The sequence below is a fragment of the Amphiura filiformis genome, chromosome 4 (genome assembly GCF_039555335.1).
Source record: "Amphiura filiformis chromosome 4, Afil_fr2py, whole genome shotgun sequence".
Classification (NCBI taxonomy): domain Eukaryota; kingdom Metazoa; phylum Echinodermata; class Ophiuroidea; order Amphilepidida; family Amphiuridae; genus Amphiura; species Amphiura filiformis.
The window spans coordinates 80854363-80867289 of NC_092631.1; the positions used below are offsets into that span (position 1 = coordinate 80854363).

A 12927-nucleotide genomic window follows, 5' to 3' on the forward strand; every position below is an offset into this window, starting at 1 on the left:
CTACCGCGCAAATTCATCAAAAAGATCTCAGGGCGCGAAAACAATAAACGAGGACACACAGTGAAACACAAACAAGTATTCCTGAAAAAAATTGGTGTCAGTTCCAATTTACAATGTAATTATTATTTGAATGTAATGTTAAAGAGAAGTTTTGCACTGTAGCGCTGAAAAGAACATGAGTGGGTAGTTCATATATCATAATAGGCCCACATGTTTTGGCGCAACGTCAGCCTTCTATTCTTCAAATCTTTTCAGAGGGCGCACCACCAAATCACTCCACGATTTATGTACCAGTGAAATTCGGTTAAAATAGTCCACCGCTTATTTGAGCTTGTTGTGGCTTTATTTTCAAAAGATAATTGTCAAAATTCACCTCATTTGCTTCTGGCAAGTGTCTACATGAAGGAATCTGAGAAAAAATCCCAATATTTAATTTCAGAGGTGAAGTTTTGGCGCAAATTTGAACAACGTCCGGTTTCAAAAATGAGTGATTTTTTAGGTTTAAATTTGAAATGGAGCCTTGATCTTTGGTTCGAGTTGTATTTTTTCCTGAATGTATTTTATGCTTTCTCTCCCCCACCAGCTCCAAATACAGATAAAGTACAAAAAGCTGAAAAAGGAAAAAAAAAAAAAAGATGTGGACACCGTCGGCTTCCCCCGTGTATTATCAGCCGGTGCCATTATCACGTGACTGTACAAAAATGCTGTTGCCACCAGATATAGGCTAATTAAAACAGCGTATTACTATCAAGACTTATGTTTGAAAGCTGTCCTCAGATCGATGCGTGAAGTTTCCAGTCCATCACACTACGTGCTCTATATATTATTAGTCCATGTCGATATTAACAAGACAGAGATTGCGTCTGATGACGTCATCTGTCAAAGTCGTTGATGATGAACCGGCGGTAACGGCGTCTTATTTTAAGCTTATTGTTAATTTTGCACCTTCAAACCGTACAAACCATCTCAAAAGTTAGGTCTTTATAGTAAGAAACTTTCTTTAGCGACGGCACCATGTCAACAATGCCTAGAAAAGTTGCTTTTTGCCTTGTAAAGTACGTAATGTTTCGGCATTTCCTGGTATCAGGTCGATTCGGCCCAAACCAATTCGTCCACAGTTGACTTGGCCATATGCCAATTCATGCATTGGCCCCAAGCTAAGTCAGCCACAAACCAATTCGATATCGACCAAAAGGGATAAACGATTTAATATGTTAATGAATATATGTGACCGTCCATCACGAAACAGTTGTAAAGTCGGCTGGCGGTCAATTTTGTTTTATTTCGTGTTTAGAAAATATATCATAAGCTTTAAAATGAAAATCATTTGACTCCAAACGATATCCAGAAGTAAAAAACAAGGGGTTAAGTGCACAACGTACAAAAAAGTGACTATATCTCATTAACCGATGATCCTACAGATATGCGACCACCGACTTTTCTGTTCCTTTTTGACATATGGCACGACTCTCTAAGATATTTGGTTAAAATTTTTAAAAAAGTGACTATATCTTATTAACCAATGATCCTACAGATATGCGACCACTGACTTTTTTTTTTGTTCCTTATGACTAAGGGAAAAGTTTGACATATCTCACGACTCTGTAGGAAATGATGTACATCATCATCATCATACATCATCATTTTATTTTCATACAAATCGACATACAAAATATATATAAAAGACACAACATTTGAATGAGGAGATGCTCAAAAGGCCTGAAGCGAGCGCCCCTTACACTGCCTTAAGTTACAACATACAATTACACAAAGCTAACAAATAAAAGAAAGAGGAGAAGAACATGCAAAGAAAGAAGCAATATAAATATTTATAACATTTCATATAGACATTCCACAGTTCACAGAAGAAATTGATAGTTGGGGTGGAGATGGGTGGGGATGGGTGAGGTCATTAAATAATGCCTAAATATTAGATGTAATTTTTTATTAGACTTTTCGTTATTTGTAACTTAAACTGGTTTACTGATTTTGCCATCTTTATATATTTATCAGTAATATTCCATTTCCTAGGACCGGCAGCTCACCGGAAGCCCGTGTTGTGAGGGCCACAATAACTTCGGCAACGTACCCGGTCTACGTATAGATACGCGAACGCTGACTTTTTTTGTTCTTTATGACCTGAGGAAAAGTTCGACATATCACACGACTCTTTAGGATATTTGGTTTAAAAGATAGAGGGTTAAGTGCACAAAGTACAACGAATTGGTTTGTGACCGAATGCAACACATCAAGGCATCTAAATATACAGATTTGGTGTAAAAACAACGGTTATGGAGAAAATCACGAAATAGTTTTGGCCAACTTTTTTTGTACATCAATATACAGGGTTCGAATTAGCATGTGGGCGAATTGGTTTGGGGCTGAATTGACGAATAGTATTGCTATCGATATTGATATTTTTACCCACGTGATATTTCGATATGATGATTCGAATTGTCACGTGATCGTCAAACCTGTACTAAAGGTGTCAGTTCTGCAGGAACTGACACAAAAAAAACCCTTAAGAATCAGGGAAAGCATGTTGGAAAAAATGAGTTTTAAGACTACATTTGAATTGAGCGAGAGAAGTGATATTGCGGATGGTGTTGGGAAGGGAATTCCAAGCTACAGGGGCAGCATAACGAAAGGAACGCATACCGGCAGATGATAAATTAACACGCGGGGTCCTGAGAAGTTTTTCAGATGATGAACGGAGGGAGCGTTGAGGAACATAAGTACAGAGAACCGAGGAGAGGTAAGATGGAAGGGTACCCTCAAAGTGCCGGTAAGCAAACACACATAATTTAAACTGAATCCGGAATTTTATGGGTAGCCAATGAAGCTCATAAAGTATGGGGGTGATATGATCATAGCACTGGAGCTCCTTTTCTTAGTAGGTTCCTCTACAGCAGTCTTTGTTAGAGTTGGCTGTTTTGTCACTATTGGCTTATTTCTCATAGTGCGGCTCCTTGTATTTGAGGCCTGCTCAGCTGTGGCTTTTGTCACATTTTGGCATTTTGTCGACTTCCGGCTACTTACGCTGATCCTGGTTGTCTTCCTTGTTTCTTCCTCTGGTTGTACCTGTGGAGATGGCAACCAATCATCCGGCGGATTCTTAGCACCCCTGCCACTCTGTTGCCGACGAGCAGCCACCGGGACTCGGGGTCTTAACGTGGGGTCGACTTTCATGATAGGAGATTACTCGTTAAGAGTGTTGACCTGCTTTATACTGGGCACACGGCCAATGAATTCCCAGTCGGGTGAGTTGTTACATTACTTACATAGGGGCGGGCCACCAGCCGCTTGCCTTAAATATACACGTAAGGGCCACTATGGGTTTGTTCGGTTTTCCTTCCCGTAAGCAATATTCTATAGCCTTCCATACTGCTCCAGCAGCCTTTCAGGCCATAGTCTATTGCCTCCAGAGCCCCCGTCTGTTAACTATGCCGCAAGGCAAAACCGTAACAGGTGGTCCGTGATTGACATGCAATCATCGAGAACGTGGGGGTTGGTAACTACAGAGAGGCGATTAGGAACAGGAGGACTGATGGAATTGCCTCCTGCGTCTACAACCTTAAGTATAGTAAGAATAGCAAATCAAAGTAAAGCAAAGGGTAAGCAGCATGCGGGAGGAAGGCAAGGGCATGCAGGGAGCAAGAGGGGTTAGGTAAGGAGAGCAAAGCAAAGGTTGGATGTGCGCATCATGCAGCCATTTACCACCCTAATCATTAATAAATTAAATAAAAAAACTTCCTCCCACATGAGGCGTTGTTCACACTGTATTGCTCTTTAATATCAACTATGTTATTTCAGCTTGGGGATGTGTACATGTTCATCATTCGTTATGAATTCGGCAGAGTGACGAATCGAGAATGTTGAGCAAATTGAGGTTTTGTATGCTTATGATTATGTTTCAGGTTATCTTTTATTTCCAACAATGGTAAATCTTACTCACCGACGTAGTTATTGAAATTTTGATTTGGACGAATCGCGCGTAAGTGCGATAAATGAATTCGGCAGAGAGACGAATCGTATACTTAGCTGTACAAATCATGTTGATCTATAGTATTGTATAGCGGGAAACCCCGAATTTTCTATATTACATGTCCTATACTAATATATTTGACACCAACGTACAGCTGTAGGTATCTTCTATCCAGTGATACCAAAATAAGTACAAACATTCCCCACATTGCTGTGGTTTAATAATGTGAGTGCGCGGCCGTGAAATTGGAAAATCCCGGAAAATCATACGCAAAATATAGGCCAATATTGTTATTTTTGCTTTAAAATCCTCGAGTTTTTGCTAAATATTACAGGGATGACTACTTATAACTTATATAGCAAGTTAAGTCTACATAACCTTAGGACAACCAGTAATTTCTACACAGAAGCCCCAAATCATTAGATGCGTGCTATGGTTTACACGTAGTTGTATGCGTATTCGACCTCTCTCTGCGCAGTGGTAGAGACATTTTGGATACAGCATAAAGCCGAATAGCTGTTAAAACGCGTTTTGAGGGATATATCGATTATTTCAGAACATGCAAGTATTGCCAATAATTCGTGTACATTCACTTCTATAATATACATTCAAATGAGTGCTCACGAATGTTCTAAATTTTTAGAAGGACCAATGGAATGGTACCAAAATTTTCAAAGGCCGTTTACTCAGAACAGCAATTTTGCGTATTCGGCACTCTGCCATGTTCATAACGATTAATTAATTAATGCTCTTTTAAAGTTCAAAAGAGGACACTTTGTATTATTAGTGCAAGTGATTATAGAAGTAACACTAACCCCTTACTGATCAGATATAATACTTTAAATGTCAGAGATATGTACACATTTGAACTTGGTTTATTTATGTACAAACATGATAATGGACTTTTACCCAGTGTCTTTGTTCACAAAACGGTATTAGATTCATGACTTAAACACCAGAAATAAAGATCGTCTGAGGCTTCAATTTCATCAAAAGAGTTTTCTGTGAAAAATCTATCAAATATGCAGCTACTAAGGATAGAATAATGTTGATAACAGCATCAGCTGATGTTCATCATCTATTAATCAATTCCGCCATGTATTAAAAAAAAACATCTTATGCAAAGTTACTATTAATTCTTATTGTATCTGGTTTATATGACCACATTGGATATTTATACTTAATAAAATATTTATTTCTTTTGTGCATTTCATAAATTACTATTGTTGTTCTGTTATTTTTTTCTATGTATTTAGGTTAGTTCATTGGAATGTCAATCTGCTGTCATGTCAAATCTCTTGTCAAACAAGAGATCGCAGACTTTCAGGCCTCTTCTTGGCCTTTCCTGTGATTCCTTCACTCTCGCATTTTGTATTTTGATTTTTGCATGTATTCTATTTTTGTTAATTAATGAGTGAAAAATGAATGAAGGGTCATCCGAGGTTAAATTACTAAAAATTGTCGTATGGGCATGAAACTTGGTGGGTACAGTCAGGTAATCGCGCCCACCCGAGAATCGCCAAATACGGGTAACCGCCTAGTAACATCTATTTTTAGTTTCTTTTTAGGACATGAAGGGGGACCATTTTCCTTACACTATTCTATTTATGATTCTCTGAACATTGAGCAATTTAATATCTTCGATATATTATTTAATCATAATAGCTGATCTTTTTGCTCACCGGTAGACATCAATTTAACTTGTATATAGGCCTATTTCAATGGGTGGTTTATTAATAGTGTGGCCAATATAAATTACGTCGGCGATCTGATCATGAAGGTAGTATGGTCTGATTATGTTTCAAATTAGTATGATAATTTATGACTCTCTAGGTAATATAAAACCCGGGAAAGATAATAACAGAAAGGTGGTCTACGGGAAGCGGTCTGAGCATGATGGTAGTAGTGAGTAGAGTCTGAGTGGTATTTTTTCCCTTCGTTATCTATCGATCACATCACAGACCCTATCAGATACATTCAAATACACATAGTTTAGTTACGAGCTGCTAATAGTTGTCAAGGTCGTTTTGTGATCTTTCTACTAGTAATTTTCGATACCGTCCACCACTACTTTTGGTCAATCTTGGACGTGTAAGAAATTCTTACGCTCTAAAATCTTAGACGTCTAAGATTTCATTGGTCAATAGTTAAATACGCTTAAGACGATTGATTGTTTGGTATTTCTGGCGCTGTGATTAGCTGATTCAAGTCTACCGCGAAACTCTTAGACGTCTATGATAGCATCTTAGACGTCTAAGAATTTCGCGGTAAGATTGCATCTTAGACGTCTAAGTTTGCATCTTAGGCGTGTAAGGTCAGGCGTATTATCTTACGCGTATTTAGAAGGTATCCGCCATCCATATACTTGCGTTATGAACGTTTAAAATGTACATGGAAGCTCCTTCACAATCACATTAATACATGAAGTATTCGCTGGGCATTTTCGGTCATATTTGATTTAAGCAGTAAAATACCCGATGTAACAGTTGTTTAAGAGACACCCTATAGATTCAGTACGTTATGTTGACCTATGACCTATTTACCTTGACAGAAAGCAAAGTCAGACATATAATTAGCCTTTAATCACATTTATAACGTGCAACTATCAATCATGTCAATGTAAATAAACGAGGTTGCGTAGATTCAAAGTTAGGGGTTGTGCAATAATATGATCCCTGTTGGATTAAAATGGGGGGGGGGGCAGGGGTATGCAAACCTATTTGGCAAGCCGAGAGCGGTGAAGCGATTTTTGGCGTACATTCTTCGGTGCCTTTTAAATAAAACGCTCTAAAAAGGCTATTAAAACAGTACGAAAACGCTTAAATATGAAAATTTTCCTCCACGTCACGCTCGCATGAACAACATGTATCTAGACCATAAGGTTTGCAAATTGATATCCCGAAAATTTGGCATGGGCAAGGGGGGGGTAAAGATTTTTGGGCAGACCGAGGGGGATCAAGTGATGTTTTTGGGCCGAAATGGGGGGTGGGGAACTTTTGGCGAGCCGTTTGGAAATTTTGCCTCCCTGGGCGCTCATAATTATTTATTATTTCACAACCCCTAATTATTTTGCATACAAAGTGAATTACAGCCTGAAAAGCTATTGATATGCTTGCAGTAACATGAAGCAAACATATTCATTACCACCATCCCAGTTGTTTCTCTATTTCTTTTGTCGGTTTAATCAATCAGTGGATATTTTAACGTATCCCCTGTTTTTTCTTGACGCCCAGGTGTTATGTACAATTGGGAGAAACGCTTTTTTTTTTTGGCAAGCCGAATCGGGAAAAGGGATTTTTGCAGGTCAAAATTAGGGGGGGCGCAAGCGAATATTAGCACACAATTAAGTCGCACATTTTAAATAATACGCTTTAAGAAAGCACTAACGAAACTAAAATACCATTATCAAGATTATATAAAATCAACAATGTTGAATTTGTTACGTTGAATCCCAAAATACTTTCTTTTAATATGCTGCAGAAGAGTTGACATTACCCTTGCTTGAGTCTTCAACATGTGTAATTTGTCTACATTACTTTCTAAGGCGCATAAAGTGAAATAATTACCTTTACGAACCATCTGATTGTATTTAGCAAATTAAAAAAAACACGTGAAATTAAAACGTCGATAGGTCTATGCTTCTCAATGTCTGGAAAACAGAACGTAATTTAATGTGCATGGTCATTAAGCATATTAAGGGGGTACTGCACCCCTGGCCAATTTTTTGCCTATTTGTGTATTTTTATCTTTATTATTTTTATTTTTATTTTTAAGTAAGATATGTATATTATAGGGGCAAGGACTACAACTACTGTACTGAAAATTCAGCAACTCAAAGCAAGTAGTCATTGATTTATTGATCAAATATTGGTTTTCCCTCATTTTTGACTGTAATTCCACAACTGTTGTCTGTGCTGAAATAAAATCTCCAGTGCAGTAGTTGTAGTCCTTGCCCCTATAATATACATATCTTACTTGTCCACAATGCGCTATAATTTTTGAGAAAAATGCAAAAATAGGCACAAATTTGGGCAGGAGTGTAGTACCCCCTTAAGTATTACATTATGTGGGTTGCCTTGTGAGCAAATGAGCCCATAGACGCACTAATGAATACCAAGGGGGCTGGGTAGTTGGGGTCGTGACAGTTTTTTTAGCACCTCGGTGAAGCAATTCATTTTAGTCCCTCGATGATGCAAAAATTTGTAACACCTCGGCGAGACAATTTTTTTTTACTCCTCTGTGAGACATATTTTATTCGTAAAGTTCTATATTTTCAACAACTTGTTTTTGGATTTGTGACATTTTGTGCATATTGATATAATTTTGACGTTTTGTAGCACCTAAATTTCGCGTGCCACAAAAAAACCCACATTATTTCTATATTAAAACGAGTTAACATCAGGGGCGTAACCAGCTTTCTTGGTGGGGAGGGGGGGTGGTCGGTGGGCAAAATTTACAAAAACATTTTGTGGAAAAACAACAAAAACTGATCATCAATTTGACCCGGTATATTATCCGTAGGATATATAGGCTAATACCGTTTATTAGAGAGACTGCTCATTGCCCCTTTTTTTTCCCCTTTTTTTCCCGAATTTCTATTTATTTTTTAGTTAAGTGGTCACTTTTCTCTTTCATTGCCAGGGGCACTCTTCAACCTGACCACCCCCTCCGCTGGCTACGATACTGGTTCACCTAAATCAATGTCTTATTTTCTTCAAAACAAAAATTCATGTGATGATTTCTCACTAAAAGCATACACTGATCCATCCCCTCTGCCACCCATGGCTCCTAATCAGTCGTCATGTGGCGTAGATTCATCCCCTCTGCCACCCATGGCTCTTTATAATCAGTCATGTGGCGTAGATCCATCCCCTCTGCCACCCATGGCTCCCAATCAGTCATGTGGCGTAGATCCATGCCCTCTGCCACCCATGGCTCATAATCAGTCATGTGGCGTAGATCCATCCCCTCTGCCATCCATGGCTCCCAATCAGTCATGTGGCGTAGATCCATCCCCTCTGCCACCCATGGCTCCCAATCAGTCATGTGGCGTAGATCCATCCCCTCTGCCACCCATGGCTCCTAATCAGTCATATGGCGTAGATCCATCCCCTCTGCCACCCATGGCTCTTAATCAGTCATGTGGCATAGATTTCTATTGACATTGGCGTGGAATTTGGTGAAAATCTGTGAAGTAGAGTGAATCAAGTGTTTTTGCTCACAGAATAACTTTTCACAAACAAATGCGCACAAAATACGTAACAGTTCAAAGCTAAAGTACATATTCTTGATGAAAAACATAGGCGTAGATCCGGGGGGAGGGAGGGTGATAAATATGTTGCCAGGGGAGGGGATGGTACATACAATCATTCCCCGATGTTGATGCCTGAATATTGGTTTCTGACCAAATTTCGCGCGCATTTGTACCATAAACTTATTCTGTCGCCAAAAGGTGCTGGATTCACTATAATTCAAGAATTTGTTTCCAACCCCATCCCCCAAATGTCAAAAAGAAATCGACGCCACTGATGAAAAATAAAGGTTAATTTAGGTTACCCTAGACATCAAAAAAAAAAAATCTGGTCCGAGGTGGAGCAATGTTTATTTTTTTTTTGGGGGGGGGGGGGTCTGACGTGGAGAAATGTTGTTATTTATTTGTTTGGTCTGTGGTGGAACAATTACTTTTTTTTTTCATAAACTACTCAGCACCCCCATGATATCTAATGGTGCGTCCCTTAATCTTGTTAATATAGAAAGGAATGAACACACCCTACATGTAGCTAAAGCGCTGGTATCATGCTATACCGTATCTACTGAACGGTGTCTTCTATACAGGTTTGCGCATCCCGGCAGTGATCAGGTAGGTTTTCGCACATTTTGGGTTTATTTTGCAGATGTTGTTTTTTGTAAAATGTGTAAATGGGTGATCAGATATCTCTTTTTGTGTGATAGGCTTTTACGACAGGAATTCATAACAATTATTCTCATTGTCCTGAAGAAGTCAGAACTACTCCTTACGAAAGCTTGACAGTCCTAAATTTGTCCGACGGCGAGCCCGCTAAAATCCCACTAAAATAGATATCTCTTTTTCACCAATATTTTAGAGCAGTTTTATTCTATTTTAAGTATATAGTAGACCTATGTGCATTATGCGGCCGTACCTGTTTGCTAACAAAAATCACCTTATGTAATAACGCTGCTTGTGTTTTTCGTTTTACTTGAACTAATTTTATGTCATGATCAATACATCTCGTTCTATTTAACGGAATAGCAATCGTGGCCTGGTAATTATACATGTATACGTTGGATATTAAAGAAGCACAAAATAGCTAAGAAGTATTAAATCAATTTAGATCTAGACCTGTTACCTATATTAATTTCATTTGTATTTGGGTGGGAAATATTAATATGCATGTAATAGTGAAAGTGTGTTTCATTAATAATACATATTACATTCAATATATTGGATATAGAGACATTTTATTACTTCTAAAAAGAAAATTTTCACTTCAAATGATGCATTATAAAATGGGCGGCAAATCATGTATCACACGTATATTAGGCCTAATGCAGGGAATCCAAGTACTATTTTAAACCAAGTACGATTATAAACTGCAGAATCTCAGGGACTATATTAAAATTCAACAGGAGGCGGTATTGTTTTGCAGGCCAGAAAGTGGACAAGTCATTTTGGCAGGACGAGAGGGCGGAGGGGGGGGGGGGCAAAAGTTTTGGCACGCCATTTGAAATATTACCACCGGTGCTCATGCACAATCCCTCATGTATGTTAATGATTGGTTTCTATCGCGAATAAAGCAGTTGTTGCCGCTGTTAAAGGAAGGTGACCTGATATATTTGGATAATCGAATTCTTTAAAACTTACCTATAACATAAAATGTCATCCCTTTCAAACATTCATGTAAAAAGAACATCAAAATGTTGAATTTGTTACGTTGAATCGTAAATTACTTTCATTCATTATTTTTCCTCAATTTAATAATAAGGCGCAAAATAGTGAAAAAATTACATTTACGAAATATGTTATTATCAACATAGGCCTAATGAGCAAATTAAAATTACGACGGTGATATGCTGCAAATTAAAGCTTCGTAATTTCTGGATAACAGAAAGTAAAATGTCCATGGCCATTAAGTATTACATTATGTTTATTGCCTTGTGAGCAAATGAGCCATATTATTATACAGGCTGTGCTAATAATATAGGCAATAGAAAGAGCACACACCAGCTAGCGGTTGTATTCTACCGCATCTACTGAACGTCATATTCAATAAAGGATTGCACATTATGGCAGTGATCAGGCAGGTTTTCGTGTGTTTGCTGCTGTTGATTTTTGTAATTGTGTGAAATTAGTGATCAGATATATCTTTTTTCGTTAATATTTTAAGGCAGGTTTCTTCCACAACACCTTCAGATAAAGTAGCAGTCTTTATTAGGTAGCCCCACCTGTTTGTAAATTGCTGCGCCAAATATTACCCGAGATTGCTTAAAAAATATTTTTCCCGTCATGCAAACATTGTTCAAATAATGCAATATTGCTGTCTGTTTTTCGCTTACTTTCATACATGATCAAATGGTTTTGCCGACAACAGTCAATTTTAGCCTACAAAATTATGAATTGGAGGGGGGGAGGGGGTGCCACACCACAATACCCCCTCTAGCGACGGCCCTGCCTGTGAACCAGTTATTTTTCATAGCCAATAGTGTGCTATTAATTCAGCAATAACGAACGAAACCCCGGTTTTCCAGAAAGTTATTGATTGATGAAAGCAGCATCATTTAGGAAATTGTCATAATTATGTGTGAGGATGTTATACACAAAGGATATATATGCATGAACTTAAGTCCACAGTGGACTTTGCCGAACAGTGATCTTCGCAGGACAATTTTAAATCAGGATGTACATCAGTCGTCGGAACATTGAGTGCAACTTAAAAAACGTACTTATAAAGTATATGCATTATTGTTTATGTGCAGAATCATTATCAATCATTATCACTGTTCATGCAAGATTCAGATGTTGCAACTTAATCAAACAGTGTGTTGTTGTGCATTCGTGTGAGAACTAGGAAAAGGTGTATTTGGTGTATTTTGAGTATTTCCGACTCGTAACAATGAATTATACCATACGGTAGAATATATATACTAAAGCAAAAAGGTTTCAAAAGAAGAGAATTATTTGCTTTGTTACTCCCGAAGCAGTGGAGAATTTTGAAACAGATTCATTAGATCGTTCACAGTTCAGTTATAGTAGAAAAGGATCTTTTGCAGATCCAAATGTGGTACACACTCAGAAATAGAGACTGCACAAAAAGTAACTCAGCTGTTATAAATGCGCCTATAGATTCAGAACTAATAATTGTTTTCACAATATTTCAACATAGAGAGAAGGATGAATTATTTACACGCATTTTGATACCCCATTCGTCAAATGTCGTTCAATATTAACAACACAGTAGTGCTTTTACAGAAAAATACCAGAATTTAAAAGTTGCAGTTTACAGCGATCAATGGTTATAATGCCAGCACTGTAAACACGTAAAGCCCGCCATTATCTTCGCGCTTACTTCAAATCAATACAATTAACTGCAACTTTTAAATTGGGGTATTTTTCTTTCAAAACACTGCTGTATTGTCAATATTGAACAAAATTTGACAAATGGGGTATCACAATGCGCGTAAATAAATCATCCTTCTTTTCATGTTGAAATATTGTGAAAACAATTATTAGTTCTGAATCTATAGGCGTATTTATAACAGCTGAGTTACTTTTTGTGCAGACTTTATTTCAATTCCTGTCGGGAATCCCCCACACACTACGCAACTTGCTTGTACGCCCCATTGCGCGATACTGACTGTCGAGGCAATTTATGCAATCCCATGCCCAACTGTCGCAAAACATAAAATTGGTGAAACGGACCGCT

General features: G+C 38.0%; 1 protein-coding gene across 2 annotated transcripts in view; it reads left to right on the forward strand.

Moving 5' to 3' along the window:
• Nucleotides 1-9739: 9739 nt before the first annotated feature.
• LOC140151500 (uncharacterized) overlaps nucleotides 9740-12927 on the forward strand; it is a 31699-nt gene continuing 28511 nt past the window's right edge. For both annotated transcript variants that reach the window (XM_072173858.1, XM_072173859.1), the window contains exon 1: nucleotides 9740-9845. The gene's annotated coding sequence lies outside the window, so the exon portion shown is untranslated. The remainder of the gene's footprint in view (nucleotides 9846-12927) is intronic.